The 21264-nt window shown below is 42.9% G+C and overlaps 1 protein-coding gene across 1 annotated transcript in view; it reads left to right on the top strand.

Moving 5' to 3' along the window:
- Nucleotides 1-8319: 8319 nt before the first annotated feature.
- WWP2 (WW domain containing E3 ubiquitin protein ligase 2) overlaps nucleotides 8320-21264 on the top strand; it is a 191561-nt gene continuing 178616 nt past the window's right edge. The window contains exon 1 of the mRNA XM_007524578.3: nucleotides 8320-8402. The gene's annotated coding sequence lies outside the window, so the exon portion shown is untranslated. The remainder of the gene's footprint in view (nucleotides 8403-21264) is intronic.

Raw genomic sequence — 21264 nt, 5'->3', positions numbered from 1 at the left:
CCGTCCAACTTTTTAAAAAAGATTTTATTTATTTATTAATTAGAAACATAGGAGGAGAGAGAAAGAACCAGACATCACCCTGGTACATGTGCTGCCGGGATTGAACTCAGGACCTCATGCTTGAGAGTCTGATGCTTTATCCATTGTGCCACTTCCCGGACCACCAACTTAAAAAAATTTTATTTATTTATTTATTTATTTATTTTCCCTTTTGTTGCCCTTTGTTGTTTTTCATTGTTGTTATAGTTATTATTGTAGTTGTTATTGATGTCGTTGTTGGATAGGACAGAGAGAAATGGAGAGAGGAGGGGAAGACAGAGGGGGAGAGAAAGATAGACACCTGCAGACCTGCTTCACCGCCTGTGAAGCGACTCCCTTGCAGGTGGGGAGCCGGGGTTCAAACCGGGATCCTTAATCAGGTCCTTTTACTTTGTGCCACCTGCGCTTGACCCGACTACCACCACTTCTCCAGATTCAAAGGAGGTCTCGAAACTTTACATCAGGCTCAACCTGACGCTGTTGACTGGCTACGGAAGAAGGGCAAACGCTAGAAGAAGAACCGCCCGATTCCCAACTTAAAAAAAATTATTTATTCCCTTCTGTTGCCCTTGTTTTATTATTGTAGGTATTTTTGTTGTTATTGATGTTGTCGTTGTTGGATCGAACAGAGAGAAATGGAGAGAGGAGGGGAAGACAGAGAGGGTGAAAAAGACAGTTACCTACAGACCTTCACCGCTTGTGAAGCGACTCCCCTGCAGGTGGGGAGCCAGGGGCTCAAACGGGACCCTTACACTGGTCCTTGTGCTTTGTGCCACATGCGCTTAACCCTCTGCGCTACCGCCCGACTCCCCCACGTGCAACTTTTTCAGACAGAAAGAGAGTAATAGAGATAGACATAAAGGGGTCTTGGTGGTGGCGCATCTGGTTGAGCACAAGTTTTAATGCACAAGGTCCCAGGTTCAAAACCCTGGTCCCCACCTGCAGGAATAAAGCTCTGCCAGTGGTGAAGCAGTGTTGCAGGTGTCTCTCTGTCTCTCCCTCTCTCATCCCTTTCCCCCTCGATTTCTGGCTGTCTCCATACAATAAATAAAAATGAAGATAATTTTAAAAAGATAGAACTTCCTCCAAGAGCTTTGGGTGTAGGGGGCTGTAAACTGGGTCTCATGTATGGAAAAACAGGCACATTCCTCAATGACTTATCTCATTGACTTAGCTAAGGTCCTTTTTTTTTTTTTTTTTTTTTTTGATAGGAATAGAGAGTGCTTAAGTGAGAATGAAAGACACAGAATGGAACCATAGCAGAAGGTGCTGGGCTTAAACTTGAGCCATGCACATGGCAAAGTAGCAAAACTATTCAAGTTAAATATTTTGTTGTCCCCCTGAGGTCACATTTATTTATTTATGCCATCAGGGCTCTGTGTGTACACTGCTCCACTATTTCTGGCTGCCATTTTAAATTATTTTATTTACTTATACCAGAAAACTGTACAGTTCTGGTAATAGTGGTGCAAGGGATTGGACCTGGGATTTTGAAGACTTAGCCTGTTTCAGAGACAGATAGAAGGGGAGAGAGAAAAAAGCACCTGCAGCACTGTTCCACCACTCTTGAAGCTTTTTCCCTACTGGTAGAGACCAGGGAGGGACTTGAATCCAGATCCACAAGCAAGGTAACATGTGTACTCGACAGAATGAATACTACCTTGCCTTTTTCCTTCCTTCCTTCCTTCCTTCCTTCCTTCCTTCCTCTTCTTCTTTCTTTTTAAAATTTTATTGGGGAAATAACAGTTTGCAGGATAGCTGATAGATGGTTACAGTCTCTTATTCCCCCCTCCCTCTCAATTTTCCTCAGTGTCTATCAAAAAGAGAAAAGAATAAAAAGGGAAAAAGAACAACAACAACAAAAAAAAAGTTTGGGAGTCGGGCTGTAGCACAGCGGGTTAAGCACAGGTGCCGCAAAATGCAAGGACCGGTGTAAAGATCCCGGTTCGAGCCCTGGCTCCCCACCTGCAGGGGAGTTGCTTCACAGGCGGTGAAGCAGGTCTGCAAGTGTCTGTCTTTCTCTCCCCTCTGTCTTCCCCCTCCTCTCTCCATTTCTCTCTGTCCTATCCAACAATGACGACAACAATAATAACTACAATAATAAAACAAGGGCCACAAAAGGGAATAAATATTTAAAAAAGAAATAAAAAAAAATAGAAAAGTAAATTCCAAGTGGATCAAGGACTTGGATGTTAGACCACAAACTATCAAATACTTAGAGGAAAATATTGGCAGAACTTTTTTCCGCATAAATTTTAAAGACATTTTCAATGAAACGAATCCAATTACAAAGAAGACTAAGGCAAGTATAAACCTATGGGACTACATCAAATTAAAAAGCTTCTTCACAGCAAAAGAAACCACTACCCAAACCAAGAGACCCCTCACAGAATGGGAGAAGATCTTTACATGCCATACATCAGATAAGAGTTTAATAACCAACATATATAAAGAGCTTGCCAGACTCAACAAGACAACAAATAACCCCATCCAAAAATGGGGGGAGGACTTGGACAGAATATTCACCACAAAAGAGATCCAAAAGGCTGAGAAACACATGAAAAAAATGCTCCAAGTCTCTGATTGTCAGAGAAATGCAAATCAAGACAACAATGAGATATCACTTCACTCCTGTGAGAATGTCATACATCAGAAAAGGTAACAGCAGCAAATGCTGGAGAGGGTGTGGGATCAAAGGAACCCTCCTACACTGCTGGTGGGAATGTCAATTGGTCCAACCTCTGTGGAGAACAGTCTGGAGAACTCTCACAAGGCTAGAAATGGACCTACCCTATGACCCTGCAATTCCCCTCCTGGGGATATATCCTAAGGAACCCAACACATCCATCCAAAAAGATCTGTGTACACATATGTTCTTGGCAGCACAATTTGTAATAGCCAAAACCTGGAAGCAACCCAGGTGTCCAACAACAGATGAGTGGCTGAGTAAGTTGTGGTATATATACACAATGGAATACTACTCAGCTGTAAAAAATGGTGACTTCACTGTTTTCAGCCAATCTTGGATGGACCTTGAAAAAATCATGTTGAGTGAACTAAGTCAGAAACTGAAGGATGAATATGGGATGATCTCACTCTCAGGCCGAAGTTGAAAAACAAGACTAGAAAAGAAAACACAAGTAGAACCTGAAATGGAATTGGCGTATTGCACCAAAGTAAAAGACTCTGGGGTGGGGAGAATACAGGTCCATGAAAGATGATAAATGACATAGTGGGGGTTGTATTGTTAAATGGGAATCTGGGGAATGTTATGCATGTACAAACTATTGTATTTACTGTTGAATGTAAAACATTAATTCCCCAATAAAGAAATAAATTATAAAAAATTAAAAAAGAAATTAAAAAAGAAATTAAAAAAATAGTTGCTGACTGCAGCCCTAGTGATAATCCTGGTGGCAATAAAAAAGGGTGGGGGAGGAAAAAAGAATGAAGAAAATGAATGTTAACTCTAAATTTCAGTCATTCATCTTCAGAGGTGCTTTCTTGTATAGGAGATCACTCATCCAGTAGAGCATATAATTTACCACGCATAAGCAACTAGGTTAGAGAGGGTTCAGGTGGTGGTACACCCAGTTAAGTGCACACATTACCAAGTGTAAGGATGCAGGTTCGAGGTTTTGCTCCCTACCTTCAGGGGATCCACTTCACGGGCAGTGAAGCAGGTCTACAGGTGTCTTTCTTTCTCTCTTTCTATCTCCCCATTCCCTCTCAGTTTATCTCTGTCCTATCCAATTAAAAAAAAAAAGCCTCCAGGAGCAGTGGATTCATTGTGCAGGCACCGAGCCCCAGTGATAACCCTGGATGCAAAACAAACACTAGTGCTGTGGTGTCTCTCCTCTCTCCATCTGCAAGTGGAAGGAAGAGGGAAAGCAGTACAATCATGCAGTCATGAGCCCCATGTGACAACAATCAAAGCTACCCTGGAGTTTGAGGCCCCTGCACCACACACACATACAAAATACTTTCTCCCCCCTTTGATAGGACAGAGAGAGAGAAATGGAGAGGGAGGAAGAGGAGGAAGGGGGAGGGGGAGAGAGAGAGAGAGAGAGAGATATCTGCAGCCTGCTTCAACACTAATTAAGCTTCTCTGCTGTAGTATGGGTCCTGGAAGTTAAACCTGTGTACTTGTGCATGGTAATGTGTGCATTCAACTGCCTCCCCTTCTGCAAATACATATGTCAGTTTTCCTTAAAATTTTTTTGTTTGTTTTTTGTTTTAACCAGAGCACTGTTCAGCTCTGGCTTCTGGTGGTGCGGGGGATTGAACCTGGGACTTTGGAGCCTCAGGCATGAGAGTCTGTTTGTATAACCATTATGCTATGTACCCCCACCCAAAACATTTTTTAAAAATTACTATAAAATTATATAAATATAAAATTTTAAGGAAAGGGCGGAGGGTAGATAGCATAATGGTTATGCAAAGAAAGTCTCATGCCTGAAGCTCCAAAGTCCCAGGTTCAATCCCCCACACCACCATAAGCCAGAGCTGAGTAGTGCTCTGGTTTAAAAAAAAAAAAATTGTTCGAGCCCCCGGCTCCCCACCTGCAGGGGAGTCACTTCACGGGCAGTGAAGCGGGTCTGCAGGTGTCTATCTTTCTCTCCCCTCTCTCTCTGTCTTCCCCTCCTCTCTCCATTTCTCTCTGTCCTATCCAACAACAAAGCAACGTCAACAATGGCAATGATAACCGCAACGAGGCTGCAACAACTAGGGCAACAAAAAGGGGGAAAAAAGGCCTCCAGGAGCGGTGGATTCATGGTGCAGGCACCGAGCCCAGCAATAACCCTGGAGGAACAAAAAAAAAATTAAACGTTTTAAAACTTTGATAGGAGGGAGTCAGCCGGTAGCGCAGCGGGTTAAGCACACATGGTGCAAAGCGCAAGGCTCGAGCCCCCGGCTCCCCACCTGCAGGGGAGTCGCTTCACAAGCGGTGAAGCAGGTCTGCAGGTCTCTTTCTCTCCCCCTCTCTGTCTTCCCCTCCTTTCTCCATTTCTCTCTGTCCTATCCAACAACAACGACATCAATAACAATAAAAATAAATAAATAAACTTTGATAGGACAGAAATTGAAAGGGAAAGGGGACAGAGAAGGCATGAGAGGCAGAGAGAGATACCTGCAGTACTGCTTTGCTGCTCATGAAGATTTCCCCCTGCAGATAGTGACTGGAAGCTTGAACCCAGGTCCTTTTGCATGGTAACACGTGCACTTAATCTGGTGTGCCACTGCCCAGACCCTATTTTTTTTTAATATTTATTTTCTCTTTTGTTGTCCTTGTTGTTTTTCATTGTTGTTGGCATTGATGACATCATTGTTAGATAGGACAGAGAGAAATGGAGAGAGGAGGGGAAGACAGAGAGGGAAAGAGAAGGATAGACACCCGTAGACTTGCTTCATCACCTGTGAAGCGATTCTGCTGCAGGTGGGGAGCTGGGGGCTGGAACCCCGATCCTTACGCCGGTCCTTGCACTTAACCTGCTGAGTTACTGCCTGACTCCCCAGAACCTATTTTTAAAAATTTTTATTTATAAAATGGAAATATTGACAAGACCACAGGATAAGAGGGGTACAATTCCACACAGTTCTTATCACCAGAACTCTGTACCCCATCCCCTCTCTTGAAAGCTTTCCTATTCTTTATTCCTCTGGGAGTATGGACCCAGGATCACTATGGGGTGCAGAAGGTGGGAGGTCTGGGCCAGACCCTATTTTTACAGTATTTTAAACTCTTCTGCTTCCTTGTAATACTAGTCTTTGCATCCCCTAAAACTGTTTTACTAGAGCACTGCTCAGCTCTAGCTTATGGTGGTGTTGGGAATTGAACCTGAGACTTTGGGGCCTCAAACATAAGTTTCTTTGCATAAGCATTATGTTTTTTTTTTTTTGTTTGTTTTTTATTTTATTTTTTTTATTAAAGAAAGGATTAATTAACAAAACCATAGGGTAGGAGGGGTACAACTCCACACAATTCCCACCGCCCAATCTCCATATCCCACCCCCTCCCCCGATAGCTTTCCCATTCTCTATCCCTCTGGGAGCATGGACCCAGGGTCATTGAGGGTTGCAGAAGGTAGAAGGTCTGGCTTCTGTAATTGCTTCCTCGCTGAACATGGGCGTTGCATAAGCATTATGTTATCTCCCTCACACAAGACCCCTAAAACTTTAAAATACTGTTATTCCCCAAACATGTATTGGGAATTTATTTATACTGTCATAGGTTGTTTGATCTAACAGTAAACAACAACATATTTTGTATAACATTTGGGGTACCTTAACAGAATTTATAAATTTTGGAACCAGATCTTTGATTTTAAAATTTTCATGAGAGAAAGAGAAACTGGAGCACTGCTCAGACCTGACATATTGGTGATGGCTGGGACATATGTGGCCAGGACCCTCAATTATTTGGTTCTGTTCTCTATGCAGGTGCTATCTCCCTGCCCTGGAGCCAGATTTTGAAGAACAAATGGGGGGGTAAGGCAGTGGCACATCTGGTTAAGTGCCCCAGGTTCAAGCCCCTGGTCCCCACCTGCCAGAGAAAAGGTTTATAAGTGGTGATGCAGGGCTGCAGATTTATTAGTGAGAAAGAAGAGAAGGAACCAGAATATTACACTGGTATATGTGTTGCCAGGGATCAACCAACATGACTGAGAGTTCTACACTTTTTTTTTGACGTATGTCTTATTTTTTAATATTTATTTATTCCCTTTTTTGTTGCCCTTGTTTTATTGTTGTAGTTATTATTATTGATGTCACCGTTGTTGGATAGGACAGAGAGAAATGGAGAGGAGGGGAAGACAGAAGGGGAGAGAAAGACAGACACCTGAAGACCTGCTTCACGGCCTGTGAAGTGACTCCCTGTGAAGTGGGGATACGGGTGCTTTGCACCACGTGCGCTTAACCTGCTGCCCTACCGCCGGACTCCTGAGTTAAACACTTTATCCACTGCTTGACCTCCCAGGCTAGGTGCAAAAACACTTTATGATAACATAATTCTGATTTATTTATTTTTGCCTCCAGGGTTATTGGTGGGGCTCAGTGCCTACACCATGATGCACTGTTCCTGGAGGGGATTTTTTCCCTTTTGTTGCCCCCTTTTTTTTTTTATTGTTGTTGTGGTTATTATTATTGTTGTTACTGATATCGTTGTTGTTGCACAGGATAGAGAGAAGTGGAGAGAGGGAAACAGGGAGAGAAAGACATCTGCAGACCTGCATCACTGCCTGTGAAGCGACTCCCCTGCAGTTGGGAAGCCGGGGGCTCGAACTGGGATCCTTACTGCGGTCCTTGAGCTTTGCGCCATGTGCGCTACTGCCCGACTGCCCTATCATTATTATTTTTACCACAGCACTGCTCAGCTCTGATTCATGATGGTGCTAGGGACAGAACCTAGGACATGCCTCAGACACGAGAGCCTCTTTGCATGACCATTATGTTGTCTACAACCCCCCTCACCCAAAAAAAATATTTTTAAAGGCTTCCAATGGGGACAGCTTTAGGAGCTTGATATAGGCCATCTTTGTACTTACAGTGAGGCAGATTTTATATATAAAGCCATGCATTGCTTAATGAACTGTAAAACAATGATAGATTACATATATCATAGTGGTAACTAGACTCTCCCATATAGTTGATGTGTACAGCTGGCTATATACTCTCTAGGTTTGTGTAATTATACTCTGTGAATGTGATGCGTGATAAATGTTGCCTCAAGTATATGGAAGATTCTCATCTAGTACAAGGTTATTTGAAGTCGCAGTGTAAGTGGACTTCCTCCTGCGTTTTATCTAGAGCCCTAAGAGACTCAACAAATGATTGTTGGCTGGGTTTAAAGGCCTCCTCTCACCTGTAAAGATAGACCTGCCTTGTGGTCCAGGAGTGGTGCAGTGGATAAAGCATTGGACTCTCAAGCATGAGGTCCCAAGTTCAGTCACCGGCAGCACATGTACCAGAGTGATGTCTGGTTCTTTCTCTCTCTCTTCCTATCTTTCTCATTAATAAATAAAATATATTTTTTCAAAAGATAGACCCGCCTTTGGGGTTGATGAAAATGCGTTAATGAAGGGCCGGGCACTCTGTGAGTCCTCAATTTGATTGCTCGAGGACCACGCAGTGGGTGGGGAAACGACTCCACTTGAAACAAACATAAAAAAAACAAAAACAAAGCGATGAGTAGACCTTCTCTTGGCCAAAGAATCCACGGAGAGGCCTAGGATGTCCACACCTGAGGGCCGGCCAGCCTCTTCCGGGTCACGTGACCGCGCTCGATCACGTGATCCCGCCGGAGTGCGGGCGGTGGAAGGCGGAAGTGAGAGAGGAGTTGGGCGCCGCTTCTGTGGCCGCAGCAGGTAGCGAGCGCCGACTGGGCTGCGCGGCGGGTTCGCGGGGCGCGCGGGGCGGGTGGGGACGGCGGGCGCCGCAGGTGAGGAGGGGGCCCGGGGGTGGCAGGGCCCAGGCGTCTGGGTGGGGGGGGGCGGTGGCTTCCTGTGGGAGGGGCCTGGCGCAGCGGTTCCGGCCTCCGAGGAGGGGTGTCCCGACTCCCGCCTGAGCGGGGTGGGCGCGCCGCGAGCCGCGCGGGGCTGCCCGGAGGTGGGTGTGGAGGCAGCCAGGGTTGCGACGGCCCGCTAGCCCTTTCCGAGGCGAGGCGGAGAGGAGCTTAGGTGCCAGGGATGGAGAAGAGTGACCTTTATGGAGGGACCAGATGGACAGGAAGGGGCGACCCGGGACAGAGCTAAAGGGGGCTCCTGAGAAGGGGGTTGGGAGATGTAGGGGAGAAAGGAGAAATCCACTGGAAGATGCTGCTGGACCCCTTCAGCTCAGACCTTTTTCTTTCCTTTTTGGAAATGATTGTTACAGAGACTTTGATTTCGGTCCCATTCGTTGCCAAACTTCAGGAAGGCTCACAGCATTTTGATCATCTAGCTCTCGTCACACCCACTTACTTAGTCCTGCAGGAGTAGGGTTTCTAGTTCTTGGGAACCTAGTCTTTCAGCTCATCTTTCTTTGAGATCCCCTCCCCCCCCTCAGATCAGGTCAACTTCGAGGCTGAAAGAAAAAGTATGGCAGCTTTGCTCTGTCCATAAGTGACTTTTATCCTAGATTGTCGACTAAGAGCTAGCCCAGCATTTACCTCAGCGACATAGCTACTGCTGAAATCTGGGAGAGTGGCTACTTAATGCCGCTTTGTGACTTTTCCTTTTTCTTCAATTTAAATTATTCAGCTTCCCTTACCATGTGATTGCTTCTCTTGACGTACTAGCTATGGGGTGACTGAGAGGTCTGTGCTGTTTTCCTTAGAACGATAACGCAGATCATGATTTTGAGATTAAATACCTGTGTGAAAGCTTCTTCCCATCTTTTTCTTCATGTCACTAAGATTTGTAGAAAGTAGAGTGCATTTTTATGAATGCAGTAGGACAAATGAACGTTCACATTAGACATTTGCAGGAGCCAGAGACCTTTTGAGTTATGTGTAGGGGAAAAGTACCTGGCTAATTTGTTATGAGTTTATACTTCTGGAGTATCTAAAGGATTTAAAATTTTAATTTTAGGGGCTGGTGAAATAACTCACTTGAATAGTGAGTGCGCGGCTTTGTCATGTGCGGCCCAGGTTGGAGCCTGGTGCTGTGGTCTCTTTCATTCTCTGCCTGTCTGTTTAAACAACAACAAAAAGAAAAAAAAAATTGTAGCAGCCCTGTGACTTAGGTTGGGGATTTGTTACTCATTTCAAAGTGAATAAAGAGCTCCAAGAGATGACTATTTATGCTTATTTTTGCTCTTATTTACTGGTCTCTTTATCCTGCATATCACTCAAGGGTAGGCTTATAACTTAATAGTGTCTGCTCCTGGTAACTGCTTGAATAAACAGATTTTTGTAGGTCACTTAGCTGTAAGTGAAGGGCAAAGGATTAATCCAAGTTCTAGCTTCTTTTAGGTTTGTTATTTTCAGTGTTCCTATGTTGTCAATGAAATGGAACAATAACAACAAACAAACAAAACTTGGGCTGATAAGTGTATTTCACTACTGCCCTGCTCAAGAAACTTCCCTTCTGCAGATGGGGACAGGGGCCTTGAAGCCAGGTCTTCTTCACTCATGACAACCTGTGTGCACTATTGGCTGCACTACCATCCCTGTGCACTCCATGGGTACTTGGGTTAACGTGTCATTATTGTTTACTGGTGTGTGTGAGTGTGTGTACACATGAGGCCTTGCACATGTGTGGTTTCATTGCTCTGGGCCACTTTTTTGTTCTGGTGGATAGTGGAGGCAGGGCAGCGGAAAGGCACTAGAGATCTCCCAGCACCATAGCACTTCCCATGTGGTGTTGCACTTGAACCTGGACTGAACATATGACAAAGGTATGCACCCTACCCAGTGAGTTATCTCTTTGGCTCTCAGTATCTTTTAGTTAATGACTGTTCTTTCAATTACCAAGAGCTTATACTAGCATCTCATGTAATGGTCATCATGATAGTGTGAAGGTTGATATTGTTCTAATTGAGTGAGGTTCTTGCTTTAAATTCTAGAACTAGTAAATGTCTGTATGTCTGTTATTTTAATGAGAGAGGGAGAGGTGTACACACACACACACACACACACAGAGCACTACTCAGCTCTGGTTTATGTTGGGGCTTGAGACTGAACCTGAGGGCCTGTTAGAATGTGTAAGGACCTGGGTTTGAGCCTCTGGTCCCTACCTGTAGGGGGAAAGCTTCACAAGTGGTGAAGTAGTGCTGCAGGTGTCTCTGTCTCCCCCCCATCTTCCCCTTCCTCTCAATTTCTGGCTGTCTCTATCAAATATAATAATAATAATAATAATTATTATTATTATTATCATAAAGAGATTGAACCTGGGACCTTGGAATGCTAGGCATGAAAACCTTTTGTAGAACCATCATGCTATCTCCTCAACTGCCCTGTTATTTTCCAGTTAGAGAAGCAGTAGAGGGTGGGGGAGATAGCATAATGGTTATACAAAGACTTTGATGTGAGGGGCTCCCAGGTTTAACCTCTCATACCACCATAAACCAGAGTCTAATCCTTGCACTGCATGTACTCTGGTCTTTCTTGCTCTAGTTCGTTAAATATTTTGGAAAAAAAAAGTATAGTGGTATAGGTCACAGCAAAAGTTGTGAATGTATAGTGAAAATCAAGTGTGGGCAACCCTGTCCTAAATCATAACTGCCTTTCCCTAGGAAAACAGTCTTTTATTCATTGAATATTTATGAGTCCCTGTTGTATACCAGGCATTGTTCTTGTATTACACTGTCTAGTATGTTCTTGCTCTGGAGATAAGCTATGAGTATAAAATGTACACTGAATTTTGAAGATTTATTATAAAAAGGTAAAAACTAATTGATATTTTAATACTTAATATTAACAAATGCTATAAGTGGTCATATTTTAATTTTACTGGGTTAAATATATATATTGAAGCTCATTTTTAGTTTTTTCCTTAAAAATACTTATATTTATTTACTTTACTTTTATTCTTTTATTTATTTATTTAATTTATTTATTAAAAAATTTTATTTAAGAAAGGATTAATGAACAAAACCATAAGGTAGGAGGGGTACAACTCCACACAGTTCCCACCACCCAGTCTCCATAACCCACCCCCTCCCATGATAGCTTTCCCATTCTCTATCCCTCTGGGAGTATGGACTCAAGGTCATTGTGGGTTGCAGAAGGTGGAAGGTCTGGCTTCTGTAATTGCTTCCCCGCTGAACATGGACGTTGACTGGTCGGTCCATACTCCCAGTCTGCCTCTCTCTTTCCCTAGTAGGGTGGGTCTCTGGGGAAGCTTCTTTTATTTATTTTTTTATGATATATTTTTAAAGTATTTATTGGATAGTGACAGAGAAATCTCAAGGGGAGGAGGAGGTGAAGAAGAAGAGAGAGAGAGAGACCTGCAGACCTGTTTCACTGCTTGTGATTCACCCCCCTTGCAGATGGGGAGCAAGGGCTTGAGCCCAGGTCCTTGTGCATGGTAATGTGTGCACTCAATAATCGTGTGTGCCACCATATGGCTCCATATTTATTTATTTATTTATTTATTTATTTATTTATTTATTATGAGAAAGAGGAGGGAGGAGAGAATCAGAGTATTATCCTGGCACATATATTGCCAGGGATGGGACTCAGGACATCATGATTGAGGGTCCAACACTTTCTCCATTGTGCCACCTCTTAGGCCATATTCTTTTACTTTTTTTTTAACCGGAGCACTGCTCAGCTGTGGCATATGGTGATGCTGAGGATTGAACCTGGGACTTTGGAACCTCAGGTATGAGAGCCTCTTTGCATAATACTTATGCTATTTACTTCCCATTTTATTTTTTAATGTGTCCTAGAACACATTAATGTGCTGTCCTAATCATTGGTAGTAGGATGCATAAGAAGGCAAAAGTCTATAGCACAAGACTGTCATGCCTGAGGCTCCTAGTTCACTCTCTGGCACTACATATACTGGAGTGGTGTTCTGGCTTGTCTCTCTGTCTCATGAAATAAATGAAAGAAAATTTCCATGTCTAATCCTGGATTTTTTTTTTTTTTTGTGGGGGCAGGATTGCTTGAAGGGGGGCACTGCTAGGATTTCGCAGGGTGTGGTAAAACCTGGGGGCAGAGACTGCATCAGAATAATTCCTCAGCATCATCTCCTCCTTTCCCTTTATATCTAAATGGACACAGTAAAGAAATATGGAATGGAGCAGGCTTAAATGTTTTTAAGGAATGCCGTGCTCAGGTGGGAAGATGTAGGACTTTCTGTGGAGGAGGGAAGGCTTAAATGGCTGCCAACCTTGTGAGATTTATGTGTCCCCCTGTGCTCAACCCCTCTTTAGAGAGAGAGACTTACCTGGAGGGACTCATCTCATAGGTTTAAGCACAGCCTGCTCAACCATCTCTTCACAATATCTCTACATCTCTGGATTATTATTAATAAGAGGGAGAGAACTAGAGTATCATTGAGCTAGGGATCAAGTTCAGAACCTCATGCCTGAGAATGCAATACTTTATTCTTTGTGCCACCTGTCTGGCTGTGGTGATAGGTGTTTAATTTTTGAGATAATGGTTTTTATTAACATATGTTAATTTAAGTTGTTTGTCAGATATTCCACTTTATAGATTTTTAAAAAATTATTTATTTATTTATTCATGAAAAAGATAGGAGGAGAGAAAGAACCAGTTATCACTCTGGTACATGTGCTGCCGGGGATTGAACTCGGGACCTCATGGTTGAGAATCCAATGCTTTATCCACCGTGCCACCTCCTCCACTTTGTAGATTTAAAGCAAATAACTTGACGGAGGTCATATGACCTGTGTGAGGTCATGTAGCTAAGACATCAAAGAACTGGGCTTTGAATCTTGGCCGTTTGAGTACAGATCTATCAGTTTCTGTCAGTAAGATAGGCAATAGTGGATACATGAACATGTACTCTCATTGAAATAAAATAAGTGAATTGCTTTTGAGTGACTTTGGATATTATAGGTGCTGGAATTTTTGAGTGGTTGGAAGAAGTGGGAAGACCTGACCTTTAAAAAGAACCGAATGGGTGGTCCGGGAGGTGGCGCAGTGGATAAAGCACTGGATTCTCAACCATGAGATCCTGAGTTCAATCCCTGGCAGCACATGTACCAGAGTGATGTCTGCTTCTTTCTCCCTCTGCCTATCTTTCTCATAAATAAATAAATTCTTTAAAAAAAAAGAAAAGGGGGGAGTCGGGCTGTAGCGCAGCGGGTTAAGCGCAGGTGGCGCAAAGCACAAGGATCGGCATAAGGATCCTGGTTCGAACCCCGGCTCCCCACCTGCAGGGGAGTCGCTTCACAGGCGGTGAAGCAGGTCTGCAGGTGTCTATCTTTCTCTCCTCCTCTGTCTTCCCCTCCTCTCTCCATTTCTCTCTGTCCTATCCAACAACGACAACAACAATAATAACTACAACAATAAAACAACAAGGGCAACAAAAGGGAATAAATAAATAAAATAAATATTAAAAAAAAAAAAAGAAAAGGGAGTCGGGCTGTAGCACAACGGGTTAAGCACAGGTGGCGCTAAGCTCAAGGACTGGCATCAGGATCCCAGTTCGAGCCCCCGGCTCCCCACCTGCAGGCAGGTCCCTTCACAGGCGGTGAAGCAGGTCTGCAGGTGTCTGTCTTTCTCTCCCCCTCTTTGTCTTCCCCTCCTCTCTCCATTTCTCTCTGTCCTCTCCGACAACAACGACATCAATAATAACTACAACAATAAAACAACAAGGGCAACAAAAGGGAATAAAAAAATAAAATATATAAAAAAATTTAAAAAAAGAAAAATGGGAATCGGGCAGTAGCACAGCAGATTAAGCACAAGTGGTGCTAAGAGCAACAACCATAAGCAGGTCTGCAGGTGTCTACTTTTCTTTCCTCTCTGTCTTCCCCTCCTCTCTCCATTTCTCTCTGTCCTACCCAACAACAACGACATCAATTACAACAACAATAATAACTACAACAATAAAATAATAAGGGCAACAAAAGGGAATAAAAAAATGGGGGGGGGTCAGGCGGTGGTACAGTGGGTTAAGCGCACATGGTGCAAAGCACAAGGACAGTTAGAGCCCCGGTTCCACACCTGTAGGGTGGGGTTGCTTCATGAGCAGTGAAGCAGGTCTGTAGGAGTCTATCTGTCTTTCTCTCCCCCTCTCTTCTTCCCCATCTCTCCTTATCCAACAGCAACAGCAATAACAACCAGGGCCACAAAAATAGGAAAAAATGGCCTCCAGGAGCACTGGATTTGTAGTGCTGGCACCGAGCCCCAGTGATAACACAGAACCAACTGTAGTTCTTTCTATGAATATGCAGAGACTTTCATACCTGAGGTTCCAAAGTCTCATGTTCATTTCCCTACCTTACTGTAAACCAGAGCTGAGCTGTAATATGGTAAAAAAGCAAGCAAGCAGACTTCTGAAGGACAGGAAATAGCTCACCTACACAAAGTGAACATTTTACTCTGCACGAAAACTAGCATTTGAGTCCCTTGTACTATGTATAGGAGCACTATACATAGCATCAGGGGAAGCTCTGTGAATGGTGGAGTGGTGCTTTGGTGTCTCTTGTTCTCTGTCTGAGATTAAGAAGGAAAACAAAACAGAACAAAGAAAGAAAGAATAGCCTGGGAGGTGGTACAGTGGCTAGAGGGTTGGATTTTAAAAAAGTGTAAGATCCAAAATCCCACCTCTGGCACTGTATGTGCCAAACTGATGCTCTAGTTCTCTCTCTGCTCTCCTCTCTCTTGTGTTAATAAATAAATCTAAAACAACAAAATAGGAGGAAAAGTTTGCTGGGAGCACCTGAATTGTACAGTTCCTGGTGGATAGAAAAAAAACAATAGAATCTTTCTTTATCTCTTCTTAAGATTTATTTTATTTAATTTAGCTCACTAGACAGAGATAGAAAGGAGAAAGAGAGGCCAGATCAACACTCTGATATGTGTAGTGCTGGGAATTGAACCTGGGATTTCATACTTCCAAGTCTAGAGCTCTACCAGTGTACCATCTCCTGGGTCACCAGAAGCTTTTCTTTTTTTTGGACAGAGAGAAATTGAGAGGAAAGGGAGAGATATAAAGGGAGAAATATAACTGCAGCACTGCTTCACCACTGGTGAAGCTTCCCCCCTTGCAGGTGGGAACTAGGGGGTTAAACTTGTGTCCTTATACATGGTAATGTGTACTCTATGGAATGTGTGTGATCCCCAGATCTTTTAATTTAATTTTTTTTTGTATTTTATTACTTTATTTTTGAGAGAGATGCAGAAAGAGAAAGACACAGAGGCAAATACCAGAGCACTGCACAGCTGTGGTTTATTGTGGTATGGGGGATTGAACTTGGGACTTTGGAGTCTCAGGCATGAGAGTCTGTTTGCATAATCATTATGCTATCTACCCCTGCCCCAAATAAATCTTTTTTAAGGAGATTGATACTGCTTGCTCCTGTTCCTCTTTCCAGTTTATAAACCAACAACAGTCAGTGCTTTAAGTCACACATTAATCTCTACTTCTAGGAAAATATCAAGTAATAAGACTTGGCATTTCTGACCTGGGGCAAGTCCTCTGCCTCTGTGTCACCCAAGCCTTTTGCTTCCTGTTTTGTCATGAGATCTGCTTTCTCGTTTCTTTATTATTAGCCTATAGCACCATAACCTCCCTTGTCCCTTCCTTAACGCTCCTTCTCTTTATCTCTTTGATTTGTTTTTTTTGTTAAGCTTTTTATTTATTTATTTATTTTCTCTTTGTTGCCCTTGTTGTTTAACATTGTTGTTGTTATTGATGTCGTTGTTGTTGGATAGGACAGAGAGAAATGGAGAGAGATGGGGAAGACAGAGAGGGGGAGAGAAAGACAGACACCTGCAGACCTGCTTCACCACTTGTGTAGTGACTCCCCTGCAGGTGGGGAGCCAGGGGCTAGAACCAGGATCCTTACAATTTTTTTTAATAAATATTTTTTTAATATTTATTTTTATTTATTCCCTTTTGTTGCCCTTGTTTTATTGTTGTAGTTATTATTGTTGTCATTGTTGTTGGATAGGACAGAGAGAAATGGAGAGGGGAGGGGGAAGACAGAGGGAGAGAAAGATAAGACACCTGCAGACCTGTTTCACCGCTTGTGAAGCGACTCCCCTGCAGGTGGGGAGCCAGGGCTTGAACCAGGATCCTTATGCGGGTCCTTGTGCTTAGCCACCTGTGCTTAACCCGCTGCGCTACAGCCCGACTCCCAATTTGTTCGGTTTTTATATAAATGTCACTTGAAAAAATCTGATTCTATTTGCTTATTTTTCAATATGAAGGCAGACTCAATGTTGGAAAGAGGAAAGATGCCAGAAAAGAAGTAGTAGTGGGGACCAAGTGGTAGTATATCTGGTTGAGTGCACATTATGATGCTCAAGGACCTGAGTTCAAGCCTCCAGTCCCCACTTGCAGGGGGGAATCTTCACAATCCATGAAACAGTGCTGCAGGTGTCTCTCTTCATCTCTCTCTCTCTCTCTTTTTTAATTTATTAGTGATTTAATAATGATCGATGAGAAGGGTTCAATTCTACACAATTCCGACCACCAGAGCTCCATATCACATCCCCTCAACTGGAAGGTTCACTGTTTTTTTAAAATATTTTATTCATGAGAATGGTAGAGAATGGGAGGGGAAAGGGGAGGGGTAAGAGGAGGGAGAGGGGGAGGGGGGGAGAGAGAGAGCGCCAGATATCACTCTGGTACATGTGCTGCCAGGGATTGAACTTGGGACCTCATGCTTGAGAGTCCAATGCTTTATAGACTGCCACCTCCTGGACCATGGTTCCCTATTCTTTTCCCTTCTGGGAGTATGGAACAAAGATCTTTATGGGATGCAGAAGGTAGGATATCTGGCTTCTGTAATTGCTTTTCTGCTGGACATGGGCATTTGATCCATACCCCCAGCCTGTTTCCATCTTTCCCTAGTGGAATAAGGCTCTTGAGGAGGTGGGCTTCCAGGACACATTGTTGAGGTTGTCTGCCCATGGAAGTCAGGTTGGCATCATGGTAGCATCTGCAACTTGGTGGCTGAAAAGCATTAAAATATAAAGCAGAACAAATTGTTTAATAATCAGGAACCTAAAAGTAAAAGTATAGCAGATGAGATTTGGGGTTTTCATGTTGTAAGGAGCTAGAAAGGCCCATGACTTTACTAATTTTTAAAAAAATATTAATTTTATTTATTTATCCCCTTTAGTTGCCCTTGTTGTTTTATTGTTGTAGTTATTATTGTTGTCGTAGTTGTTGGATAGGACAGAGAGAAATGGAGAGAGGTGAGGAAGACAGAGAGGGGGAGAGAAAGATAGACACCTGCAGACCTGCTTCACCGCTTGTGAAGCGACTCCCCTGCAAGTGGGAGTCAGGGCTCGAACTGGGATCCTCATGCTGGTCCTTGTGCTTTGCGCCACCTGCGCTTAACCTGCTGTGCTACAGCCTGACTCCCGACTTTACTAATTTTTGACTGAGCCCAATAGCTAACATGAAGGTGGGTGAGGAGTATTGTCTGGGAAGATGGTGTCAGAGTCGAGGATAGGACTAGAAAGCTGCAGAGAGTAACTCCCAAATATGGGAGAAATATATAAATGCCATCAACTGTACTACCTTGACATGTTTCACTTCAGACTGTGTCCAGAGACTCCAGGCCTGGGATGTCAACCCTCCATCTCCATTACTCTACTGAGACCTTTCCTACCTCATAGCAACCCTTAGTTCCATTTTGGGTGGCACACTCCGTAACAAAGTTACAGAACCTAGATGTAGACCAGGGCCCATGAGATAGGGCACATGTCCACATGTATCCATAAGTTAAGGGAAAATATATGCCTTGAAGTAAAAGTGTTCAGTAGTTTGCAGTGACTCAAGAAGTGCAGCAAGGAAGTAGAAAGACCAAAACAAAACAAAACAAAACAAAAAAACATACCAGAAAGTACTTAATCAAAATTTTTCTATTTAAACCTAGATACCCTTCTCACCTACTTTGTGTTTCATCTCCCTAAATCCTTATCTCTCTTTATCCCCCCTTCCCTCTACTAAATTTCTCCCTGTCTCTATGAATAAAAGAAAGGAAAAAAAAAAAGATCACTGGAACATTGACTCACTGTGAACATACGGAGACCCAGTGATAATCCTGATAGCAATAAAAGAAACAGATGAAATGAGGGAACTGGGCAGTAGTGCAGCAGATTAAGTGTAGGTGGCACAAAGCACAAGGACTGGTAAGGATCCCGGTTCAAGCCTTCGGCTCCCCACCTGCAGGGGAGTCTCTTGACAGGCGATGAAGAAGGTCTGCAGGTGTCTGTCTTTCCCTCTCTCTGTCTTCCCCGCCTCTCTCCATTTCTCTCTGTCCTATCCAACAATGAAGACATCAATAATAACGATAATAACTACAACAGTAAAACAAGGGCAACAACAGGGAATAAATAAATATTAAAAAAAAGAAACATGAAATGAAAGATGTGTTAGTGTTGGAAAGCAACTCGAGAAACATGAGTATGTGAAAGAAAGTAGGACTCTCTTGGACAGATACTTCTTGTCCATGTCTTTCAAGAAGTGTATGTAGAATGGATTTATAGTTAGAAATATGAAGCTTTGCCAGTTTCCACAGTTGGATAATTAAAAGTGGGGTTCTTGGAATGTAGTTTTGTATGCATGAGGCCTTGAGTTCAATCCCTGATACCAAAAATAAGATCTTGGCTCTGGTAAGTGGTTTTTTTGGCTTCCTTCTCTCCCTCTCTCTCTCTCTCTCTCTCTATATATATATATATATATGTATTTCATATATATAGTTTCATACATATATAGTTTCATATATATGAAACATAACTATATAATATATAAATACACAAGCATATTAACATATGTATATATTAATATACACATATATTAATAGATATGCATATATTAATATATTGATAAATATATTAAGATATATTAGTGATGGGCAGAGGATATGTAGCATAATGGTTATGCAAACAGACTCTCATGCCTGAGGCTCCAAAGTACTGGGTTCAATACCCCACACTACCATAAGCCAGAGCTGAACAGTGCTCTGGTAATAAAAAAATAAAAATGATATATTAGTGACTTAACATTCATTTACAAAATTATAAGGCAACGGGTATAATCCCACATCATTCCCATCACCAGAGTGCTATGTCCCCATTCCCTCCACTGGAAACTGCATTAGTTCTCCCAAGATCACAGATAAGGGTTGACTATTATTTCTTTTTAAATATTTATTTATTTCCTTTTGTTGCTCTTGTTTTATTGGTGTGGTTATTATTGTTGTCATCATTGTTGGATAGGACAGAGAGAAATGGAGAGAGGAAGGGAAGACAGAGAGGAGGAGAGAAAGACACCTACAGACATGCTTCAGCACTTGTGAAGTGACTCCCCTACAGGTGGGGAGCCAGGGGCTCGAACCCACATTTTTATGCTGATCTTTGTGTTTGCGCCACCTGCGCTTAACCCGCTGTGCTACCGCCCTACTCCCTGATTATTACTTCTACTATTATCTATCTATATTTATATGTGTTTGCCCATTTTTTTCTATGGTTCTGCCCTCTCTTCCTTTCTAAGTCAAACCTACTACTTCCAAGTGTCCTTCCTTCCCCCCCCCCTTCTTTCTCTCTTTCTGGTCCTGATGAAATTGCAGTTCAGAGCCCTTTGGCCATCTTCCCCTAACATTTCTCCCCCTCCACGGTTATGAACCAAATTCTTTATGGATCGCAGAAGGTGGAAAGTCTGGCTTCTGTAATTGCTTCTCTGCTGGACATGGGCGTTGGCAGGTCAGTCCATACCCCCAGGGTTTTGGCTTTCTTCCCTGTCTCATCTGTTACATAAACTTTTTTTTTTTTTTCCTTTTCTGAAGATCAGTGTTTTATCTCAAAGCTGGGTCAAGAACTTTAGGGTCCTCAGAGCCTAGGCTAAGTATCAAGAAGTTTACCTTGTAGTTAATAGTGGAAGAGCACTTACTGTGTGCTGACTGCAATAGTCATTCAGTTCCTGCAGTAATCTTACAGGGTAGATTCTGTATAGGTTTCTTTCACAGATGAGGAACCCGAGATTTAGAGACAACACAATATCACTCAGAGACTATTGGGTGGTTAGCCTATTTGTCTGAAAGTTTCCTGTGAAGTTGAATAAGAATGGTTAACTCAGGATTGGGGAAACAGCTCAACTGGTATAGCATTAGATTTTCATGCCTAACTTCAATCCCCAATACCATATGTTCTAGAATGGTGCTTTGATTTTTCTCTCTCCTCTCTGCCTCATGAAACTTTCTCATATGTAGTACATAAGATCTTTTAAAAATTATTTATTTTGTGTGGTTTGGGAGGTGGCTCAGTGGATAAAGGGTTGGACTCTCAAGCATGAGGTCATGAGTTCCATCCCCATCAGCACATGTACCAGAGTGATATCTGGTCCTTTCTCTCTCCTCTTATCCCTCTTATTAATAAATAAATAATAAAAAATTATTTACTTTGTATAGATGCAGAGAGAAATTGAGAGGAAAGGGGAAGATAGGGAGAGAGAAATACCCGTAGTGCTACTTCACTGCTTGTGAAGCTCCTCACTGCTGGTGGGGACTGGGAGTTTGAACCTGGGTCCTTGTGCACTGTAATGTTGTGTGCTTTACCAGATGCACCACCACCTACTCCCCATCCCCCTTTTA

The sequence above is a fragment of the Erinaceus europaeus genome, chromosome 2, assembly GCF_950295315.1.
Source record: "Erinaceus europaeus chromosome 2, mEriEur2.1, whole genome shotgun sequence".
Lineage (NCBI taxonomy): Eukaryota > Metazoa > Chordata > Mammalia > Eulipotyphla > Erinaceidae > Erinaceus > Erinaceus europaeus.
This window is presented reverse-complemented; position numbering and strand designations above follow the sequence as displayed.